Source organism: Lygodium microphyllum, chromosome 11 (genome assembly GCF_053477565.2).
Source record: "Lygodium microphyllum isolate KBCC chromosome 11, Lygodium_microphyllum_v1.1.10, whole genome shotgun sequence".
In the NCBI taxonomy this organism is placed as follows: Eukaryota; Viridiplantae; Streptophyta; class Polypodiopsida; order Schizaeales; family Lygodiaceae; genus Lygodium; species Lygodium microphyllum.
In genome coordinates, this window is record NC_141145.1 from 43006206 (window position 1) to 43016377 (window position 10172).

Consider the following 10172-nt stretch of genomic DNA (forward strand, 5'->3'; position numbering starts at 1 on the left):
TGTGTGATTTATTGCTCTTTATACACTAAATCATGACAAAACAATCCCTATACACCTATGCAACGAAGCAAAACTTAAACGGTGAGGGGGAGTAGAATGTTGTGCAACAGTTTGAGGGTTGAAATAATACAAATTTTGATTGTTTTTGTATGCATAGCATTTAGGAGACGGTTTATTTGGAAATTAGGAATCTAGTAGCATAAGGTTCACCTTGGTGTTAGATTCTTGCAACGAAGCATATACATGTATTAGTTGAAATTCATGGAAAGATTGTTTACATACTAGCACATAGGCTGATTTCAAAACATAACTATTTGTGCACGATGAGACATCCACTATTGCATTGATCATACATGTGGTATCAACTCTTGGAAATGAATAGCAATTGTTTGAATTATACTTGACCCATGCTTGAGAGGGTGAGATTCCCCTTGCCGTAGGTTAGCCGTTCATTCCTTGGTAAAGATTATTAGTGAGGAAACATAGTATCTCCTGGATCTCACTGAGAAAGAGAGGTGTCTTGTGCGAATGCGTTTATATGTAAAAGCAGCACATCCAGGGGCCAATCCCCAAGATGTAGGAGAGCTGCAGTGGGGTCACGGCAATCAGTCGGTGGGGTGCCTCATTCGTGTGTGATACGTGGTGTTTATTGCCAATATGTGTGGGATACCCCCTTTGAGGGGTTGTGGGAAAAGTGTTGTTGGACTTTTATCCAACTATAAACACAATATTAGAAGTATCTAGTGTGCATTTAGTTATTATAGACGCTCCTGGACCGTGAGGCCGGGTGGTGGTGGAGGTGTCTATTGCATGTGTGAGGTCCGGCTAATGCTATAGCCAGTGCCGGCCCATTTTTGGTCCCATCAATTATCTAACCTCAAACATTTTATGTAGCATCCAAAATTCTTTTTAGCCCATAGATTTAAATTCCTCAAATGCTTCACTTTTATGCTGCATAAAGTACATCCAAGTCATGAATATGCTAAAATCATCAATGAAAGTGATATAGAATCTACATTTTTTGCTCATGGAGACATTCTGACATGGGCCCCAAATATCTTAGTGTACCATTTCCAAAGGATAGCTGCTTATTCTCCCCCTCTTTGGAAATGGCAATCTAGACTGCTTGCCAAATTGACAAGCCTCACATACGTGATCAAAATTCACATATCCAAAAAGCAGTATACCACAGACTATCTGTCTTGATTGCATTTGCTTCAATCTTTGCAAATTGACATGACCAATCCTTCTATGCCATAATTTGACATCCTTATCTTGCCCATGTCATCTCTCAACATTCATAGAGTTTTGAATCACTGGAGTACATACATCCAAAGTAAATAATCTCCCTTTCTTTCTACCACAAGCAATCAGCCTGCCAATTCTTCCATTATGGAACTCTTCAATGAAACATCCAAACTTATTGAATCTCACGTGCAATCTTTGATCTGTCATTTGATCAACCAATGCTAAGTTCTTAGTTATTGTGGGCACATAAAGTACATCACCAAGCTTATTCTTAATCCCATCTTTAGTAACAAGTGGCACACTACCAATATGAGTAATTTTATGTAAAGTATCATCACCAGTGGTGGCGACATATTCCTCATTTTGCAACTGCTCCTTGCTATCAAACCACTCAGCATGATGAATCGTGTGGTTTGTAGCTCCTGAATCCAAAAACCAGTCATTCTCACGAGGAGAGTGAGTCATGCTCCCAACACATGCTCCATAGCAAATAGGTGACATCTAGGCGAGGTCCATAACCTGTACACCATAAGTGCCTGCATAGTGGCCATATTGGGTCCTTCCACGACCCCTAGACATGGCATTCTGTTTAACAATCCCTCTCAAAATGACCAAACTACCCACAATAATGACAAGTGCCATCTCTCTGTGAAGGACTAGACTGTCCTCTACCTCTAGGGAAAGATCTCCCCCTGCCTCTATGCATGAAGTCACCATGACCAAAGTTATCTCTTCCAGGAGAAAAACTATAATTACCATGACCAAGTGAAAAGCCTCTAGCTCTAGACGAGATGCCATGACATCTCTGGTGATAGAAAACATTGTCTCCTCCTGCATTTTTTCCACTGCTAGATGCATTCAATACCAACTTGATTTCTTCTGTAAGTAGCAATAATCCAATAAGCTCCTCAAAGTCAGGCATAGAGGCTACTCTAGCTGAAATAGAGGTATCCAAAGATTTGAAAGCTGATCCAAGTCCATTTAGTGTCACTGATACTAAATCATCATCATCAACAATGGCATTGATGGATGCAAGAACTTCTGCAAATTGCTTGATTTCTGCCACATAGTCACTGATATTGTGATTGCCTCTCCATGCACCATGTAATCTCTACTTGAGTTGTATCTTACAAGCCTATGTACATGTTCCATACATTTTTTCTATGATTTCTCATGCCTCCTTACAAGTACTTGCCTTTTCAATATGAGGAATCAAGGTTTCTAAAATACATATGGAGATCCAATGCAAAACCTTCATGTTCTTCCCTATCAAATATTTGTACGCTTTCTTTTTCTCTTCAATTGGATGTTCAAAAACTTTTGGACATTCATCATCACCTGTTATGAGGTCCCATAGACCTCTACCCATCAAAAACTTCTCCATCCTGTAAGACCAAACACTATAATTGTCTTTGGTCAATTTGTCTCCCACAATCTGAGTGATCTATGCCATATCAAAAATTATGGCTGTTGCAAATTTAGGAAAAATAGCAATACAAACTATCCACAAATGGTATTCAACAGCGTGCCCCAATCCGGAACATCAATGGTCCAATCCGAGACCAAAAAGTATAAAAAATAGCCCCAAAATGCATGTAAAAATAGCTTCCAGCAATATGAAGGTCATACATGTGTCCAAAAACTATCATATGCATCCATCCATGATGCCAACATGTCATACATTCAGTTACCAACAAGAACCATCCAAATTGGATTCCAAACGATATCCCTATGACCCAAAATGCATCAAAAACACTGGTCTAAAATTGACCATTTTTCTTGCAAATTTTTTGCTAATTTTTTTGTGCCAAGCTAGAAATACATATCAAGCTGAAGCTACAAAAAATTTTCCAATTTTTTTTGAGAAAAATCGGCCTCCAAATAGCCTCTTGTAAGTTGCATATAAAAACTGCCCTTTTTCAATCTTCAAACCAACTAGTTCTTCTTCTCTGCAGTATGAAGTGACAGTCGTCATTGCTGAAGTTATGGCATATTCCATAGCCTATTTGAAGTTGACACATGAGGCTCGCCTTGTTGAGATGACAAGCTCAACACATGCGGACATTGATGATGGACCGCCTGGTTAGATGGGTCCACACGTCTACACTTAGCACGTCGGTGGTCATTATGACTCTCACATGGCCACTGACTCATTACTTATTATATTCAGGTTGTTACACCTATTTACAGCTGGCATAGCTATAGCGCCAGTCGATTAGTGTAGTCGGTTATGCATTGTTTGACTTAATGGGCCACTTTCCTTTATGTTGTATCTTATCTATACTTTGTGTACATTGAAAAGAGTGTGGAAGAAGAAGAAGAAATTAGCAAGAAAACGTTTTTGGCCTCCATCTCTCTTCTTGTCTCTTGAGTGAGCTTCTCCTTGTGCATTCTGTGTGTATTCGGCGCAGCATCTTGAGCAAGTTCCCCCACCACGCGATTCTTGACATGCCTGAGCCCTCATCTCTACAAGTTATGGTGCTTATCAAGGACCACTATTGAGCATCTGTCGGTAGGTCGTTAAGCTTTGGGGTAGTTACTCTAGGCCAGTTGCCAAAGTTGCTACCATCATCACAACCACAGGGCTTATCTGGACCTTTTACAAGTCCGTCAAGGCCAGAAAAGAAGAAGGCAGCTCAATTGCAGTTGTTCTCTCATGAGGCTAAGCCGCGGGCCTTCTCATCGACGCCATTGGACCATCCCTACGTGCTTGAGCGATGTTGCAATCCCAACATCGTCACATTATAAGCATCTGATTGATAAAGACCAACACATCCAAATTCCAACACTATTTAACTGCACATCTGCTAGCTCTAAAGCTACTCAAAAAGCTATCTTCTTTCACCAACTGTAGTTGACACTCCATGTAGCATCTCTATTGCAACCATGATTGATGATTTGTTAATATCCTACTACTGCTTTGATGTTGCAGAGAGGTTGCTTTGCATATGTTCATAGTTGACTAACTAGAACTCATCCCACGATTGAATCCTATGAGCCAGAGTTGACGACTGTGCTGTATGAATGCCTAGAGAGCGTATCACAATCCTTTGTATCTAAAAGCGACTTGCAGAAGAGTGACATGGCACATGAAGTAGCTCTAATACCAAATGGACAGAAAGGGGGAGAGATGCGTAATGGAGACTAGACGACATCGAATATGGAGGCTCAACCATTTTTCATGTTCATCTTCTTCTATCTCTTCATTCTTCCATACTTACAGTCTCATACAAGTGGTATCCTCAAAGTGATAGATACCCTCAATTTAGGGACACTTTACATATGCTTCTACTTTAGATACATACACCCATAGGATATGACTTAGGATATGTCATATTTATCAACAAGAACGAAATTGGCTAAAGTGAGCAAACAATGGGTTCCCCTCCTTCATACAGAGATCCATTAGTTGTTTAAGCCAATACATTTGTGAAGCAAGGCTCTGCTTTGCATAAAGTTCTTGAATATTTTCCCATAGATTCCAAGCACTTGGATCTTCATCTTCAACAACATTATTTTGAACCTCTTTAGAGAGTGATAAAATAATAGTGGACTTGCATAGTGCATCTAAATCAACCCAGTCATCATCATCCATGTTCTCGAGTTTAATACCCTTGTTTTTTAGTGGCTTAATCTGCAATTTTTGCATCAAAACCTACCATATTTGAAACTTTCAGTAGCCGTAGGTGGTGCCATCCAACTTGGCAATGTTAAACAAAGTCGTATCTTTGAGATGGCTAGCCATAATGAAACAGAGGCAGATGATGATGTAGAAAATAGACTAATGTAATTAGTAGGAAACATGCCAAAACCATTGCCAAAAAAGTTGAAAATAAGAGAAAGTACTAAAATGACGAGCTGTCCACCAAATATGACCTAAGGGTGTCAAATAGTAATGATTTCCCTTAGTAAATATTCACACACTCTACAATTTATAGCTTTTTGTAATAAATCACAAATGTAGATAAAAGAAGGAAAAAGCAGAGCTATCACTAATACATGATCAACTACAACTACTAGGAAGAAAATAAATCTAATAGTGAGTAAAAAATAGTAGTGGACACCAAGAAGTGTCAACCAAGCAGGGTTTCAAACAAGAAACATCTCATAGACATAAAAGTCATGCATGCAACAAGTCTTGGGGTAACAAAAAAAGAGACCAAGCATAGGCACAACTAATAGAGCAGTATAAGTAAGGCTCAATAAAAAGCAATTGAAGATGCATACATAATTGACAACACCCCACGACAGAGATAGGTGCCTACCCAAGAGTAGGGTCAGATCATCGCACAAAGCATGAACTTCATACATGAAGCACAAAGAGAGCAGATACATGTAAATATCCCATAGCTCAATTACAAAGTCAAAGCTCTATGTACATCCAAATAGGCCAAAATCTCCCACTTGAAGGAAAGTCAAATGTAGACATGGAGCAAGCAGTGCTCAAATACATCAAGTACATATCATCAGACATCCAACATCCAAATAGGGTACATTTGGAGCATAAATCCCAAGGTAGCTCGAGTCTGTAAAGCATAAAGTATTGAAGCTTCCAAAGTCAAGTAGCTAGCAATGAAATGGAGTATCCAAGATCTCCAAAATTCTCAAATGCAATCACATATGAAGCCCCAAATGTTGATCAGACATAGACATTCCAAGTAGCATCCATTTTTGACATAAGCATCAAAGCATGAAGCCTAGATGTCAAGCATAGACAATAGGCATAAACTATCACAAAGAATGCCAATTGTAGTCCAATACTAGTTAGTGTAGACAAAAACAGAGCTTAATCACTGCTCAAAAGCATTCCAAAACCAAAACAAAGAATTTTCCAACCTCCATATACATCCGTATGGTCAAACGAATTACCTGGGAAGCACCCGTAGCAATAGGTAGAGTATACACTAACCAAATAGGCTTCAGCCTTGGTTATTAAAAAATAAATTCACTATCAAAACTGAGTAAATCTATCTCCAAATCAAGCTCAAAGACACCTCAAATCATGGGCATATGATATATCAATGTACTAGCATCAATGGTACACATCAGTAGTGCATATAGAACACCCGAATCATAGCCAGGAGCAACAGGCATATAAAATCCTTGTTAAAAAAGGCTCAGCCCTACTATATATAGCAATTAATACACTATCAAACAAAGATATTTCAATACCAAAATTAGCTCCAAATCTAACCCATAACATGGGCATAGCATTCCCCTACATGTAGACATCACCCTAGCATAACCAAGCATCATAAGACCAAAAACGTTGACCACCATAGACACATGTTTTATGTCATTTTATGGACTATTATAACAACCCAAAACTTAAACTTAATGCTCAAATCGAATGCCAAGAGTGAAAGGATCAATGCAAAGCATCAAAACCAAGTGTATACATGCTTGTATAGCTACCCACCAATGAAGAAGATATGTTGTAGGAGATGAAAAATGTGACCTGCTGCTAAAAAAAGGGCCTTTTCCATGCAACATAATGTTGCCCCTGGTGGTGGTAACTACTTTGCTTCCTAACATGGTAGCTTCATGGTGAAGTGTGTATCATTTTTTTAGGATGCAAAAAATTGATATGTAAAGTTATTGTAAGCCATTGATGATGTAGGAGTCGTTGAATATTTGCAGTTGGTATATAAGAAGGAAGAATTCAACATGCTTCTAACTACTTTTATGGTATCTCTTGAGCTAGTTGGTCCAAGAATATGGATTTTTTTGGAAGAAGTTCTCATGTTCCTCCCATATAGGGTGCAATTGGGAAGCGAGTATCAATAGATTGGTGTCGACAAATTCTAAATCTATATTACAGATAGTTTCACAAAGCTACCAAATGTGGAGTCCAATTCTAGAAAGCAAATCGTGGTGGGATTTCTAGCAAGTGTAGATAGATCCTCATCCATTTTGTAAATAGAGTTGCACTATTGTGGCACTCTTTAGGTAGTTGAGGAATGAGGCTTATGCTTGCTTGTTCTATAGTGGGAAGTTTGTAGGCATTAGCAAGGATATCATCTTCCCTTAGTAGATGGCCATTGTTCGAGAACTAGGAGGTGGATTTATCTAGAATGGGTAGAGAAGGGGAGATAGGGGTGTTAGGGAGAGATGACATGGAGAAAGAGCCCCTGATCCTAGTTATGAGTTTGGAGCATGGACTTAGTGCAAAACTAGTAACTAGTACTCATGGTGACTTTAGTTGTTGTGGATGTAATTGAAACTATCAATTGTGGGCAATCATGGATAGTTTAGGAAGACAAAGTTGGCAAGAGCCTTCAAAATAGCCTTGGGCTTTTAGAAGTTTTTTTAGAATCCATCCGGACATAATGGATGGTTTGCAATATGAGGCTATTGGCATAATTGTGGTTGCCTTTTCTCATGTTTCCTTGGTGCACATTGTGGAGCAGTGAGGGAAGAGGCTTTAGGTTTCCATTGCCTTTGGGATGGAATGTTGACAGGGATCCTCTTGTGGGCTTAATCTATCAAAAGGTGGGCCAACAATGGTACTATTTCAAAAAAGATACTAATTATTCATGTATTTGCCAAATGTATAGAGGGATGTGGTTATCAATATAATTGACATTACAGTTGGTTTGGAATTTGAAAGTATGCCCTACGAGACTTTTAGTAGTGACTCAATGGTGACTATTAATTTACATCAGCCCAACAAGGAATAAGATCGTCCTCTATAGGGTTTCAACTTTTCTTTAGGGGGTTGCAATTGTGGCTAACCTAGATTATGCTAGTAGCAATAAGGAAGGGTGTTGTTGTTTGATCCTTCATTGGATAAGAGTGTCTATGAGCATTGACTTGGTAGTAATGAGGCAAATGCAAAGGTATGCAATTGAGATTAAGGGCTCATCATCTAGTTCTATGTTGCTAATGGTAACAACTCTAATAGCTACGACTGCCTCATGAGATCTAGGGGGTGGTAGCATAGGGTGTTGATGGTGTTGGTAGGTTTGTTCCACACATAGGATGGGGCTATCTATATTTACCATGGCATGTGAGGGATGTCTAAGTGGACAATATTTCTTAATCCTACTTCCAACATTGAAGTAGCCAATGGGTTGGCCATCTAAGGTTTCCAACTCCATGTTCCTTATTCTATTGATTACATGGATGCAAAAGGGTCTGAGGCCTCTTAGTTTCAATTTTTGTTTATGGGCTTCTATAGAATAGAAAAGAACAAGGTCCTCCTTATCAATGGAGGCTTGGAATTCCTTGGTCCATGCATAGGTAATGAGTAGCTTGTAAAGTGCTCAAGCAATAGCCACATAGTTAAGTGCAAAGCAATGATAATACCCAGTATGGACAACGAAGCACTACAACCCCTTTGAGTTGGTAGGTGGAGAGAGATTGATTATGACCTTGACCTTAGTCATATCCATTGCAATTTTATTTCTAGATACCACATCGCCCAAGTTGATGCTATCCTCTACCCAAAATTTGCATTTCAAAGGATTTGGGGACAAGTTATACTACTCGCATCCGTCAAAGAGTTTTTGAAGGTGCTCTTCCAAACTCGAATGGACACAAAGGTCATTTACAAACACCTCAAGCCTTTTTCATAACATGTCCTCAAAGATGGCACATGAATCTTTGGAAGGTTATGGGATCATTAGTCAATCCAAAGGGTATGAGAAATTATGCAAACACTCCCCATTTAGTGGCAAAGATAGTTCTTGGTTTATCACCCGGATGGACTTATACATTATTGTAACCTGAGAATCATCTAAGAAGCCATGAGATTCTTTTCCTACTACTCCTTTAATCATATGATCAATGTAATGTAGAGGATAATGGCCTCTCTTAGTAGCAGCATTTAGTTTCCTATAATTGATGCAAACTCAAGTCTTTTCATTCTTCTTGAGCTCCACAACAATTGGTGATACCTAATCAGTATGCTCAATTACATATATGAATCACACTTTTTGTAACTTTTTTATCTCTTTCTTAACATGGTGAGAATAATGAGGATTTATGGGATTGGCTCTCTAGTTCACAAGCTTAGCAGCAAGCTTGATTGGAATTGTGTGTGTAAGGACTTGCGGGTTATATCCTTAAGGTCTAAGTAGTTCCAAGAAAAGACATCTTGATATCCCTTTAGTAAGTCCACAAGCTTAGTTTCATCATCTGTGTCAATGGAGCAGCCAACTAAAGAAACCCCTAAGCAAAAGGAAGCATATAAAACCATTGTTGAGAAGTTGAAGGCACAACCACATATAAGGTAACTAACTTCTCTCTTTTACAGAAACTTGTAGTAGAAGAAGAGCAAGGAAACCCTTAATGGAAATGAACTGTCTATGTTCATGCTAAATACACACTATCTGTAAAACAATTCTTAGAAAGGAAGTTGCTTGTACACCTTTGTGAGAATGCAAAGTATCAAGTACTTATTATGGGTAGCAAAGTGGACATTTTAGTGACCCTTGATGAATTCATGAAATGAGTTCAAGTGTGAAAGCTCTCTAGGCTACCCCTATGATTTGCACCACAAAAAGTGGGCTAAATAGGCTCCTACTATTGGTGGGCATGAGACATGGAAAAAGCATTGTGCTACATGCTGAGCACAAGGTGAAAGCAAGGGGAAAGACTGAAGAAGAAACATGGTAAAAGCATTGGATGTGTAGAAGAGGATTGATGCAAGATCTTTGTGACTATTGCGGATTGTTCTAAACAATTAATATAGGTAGTCTAGTACTGCTCACAAAGAGATTTCTTTAAAATACCTTGAATTTGTGTTTAACTCTTGGTTACCCCATGTGGGAGCTTTCGCTCAATTGCCAAGACCCACGGATCGCTTATTGTTTCAAGTGTTACAAGTGAGCTCTAATGGCTATCTCTCACCTAGCCGATGCGCCGTCGATCTTACGAGAGTAGTGAGCTTACGTTGATGCTGAAATGAGTTGCCTCCTCTC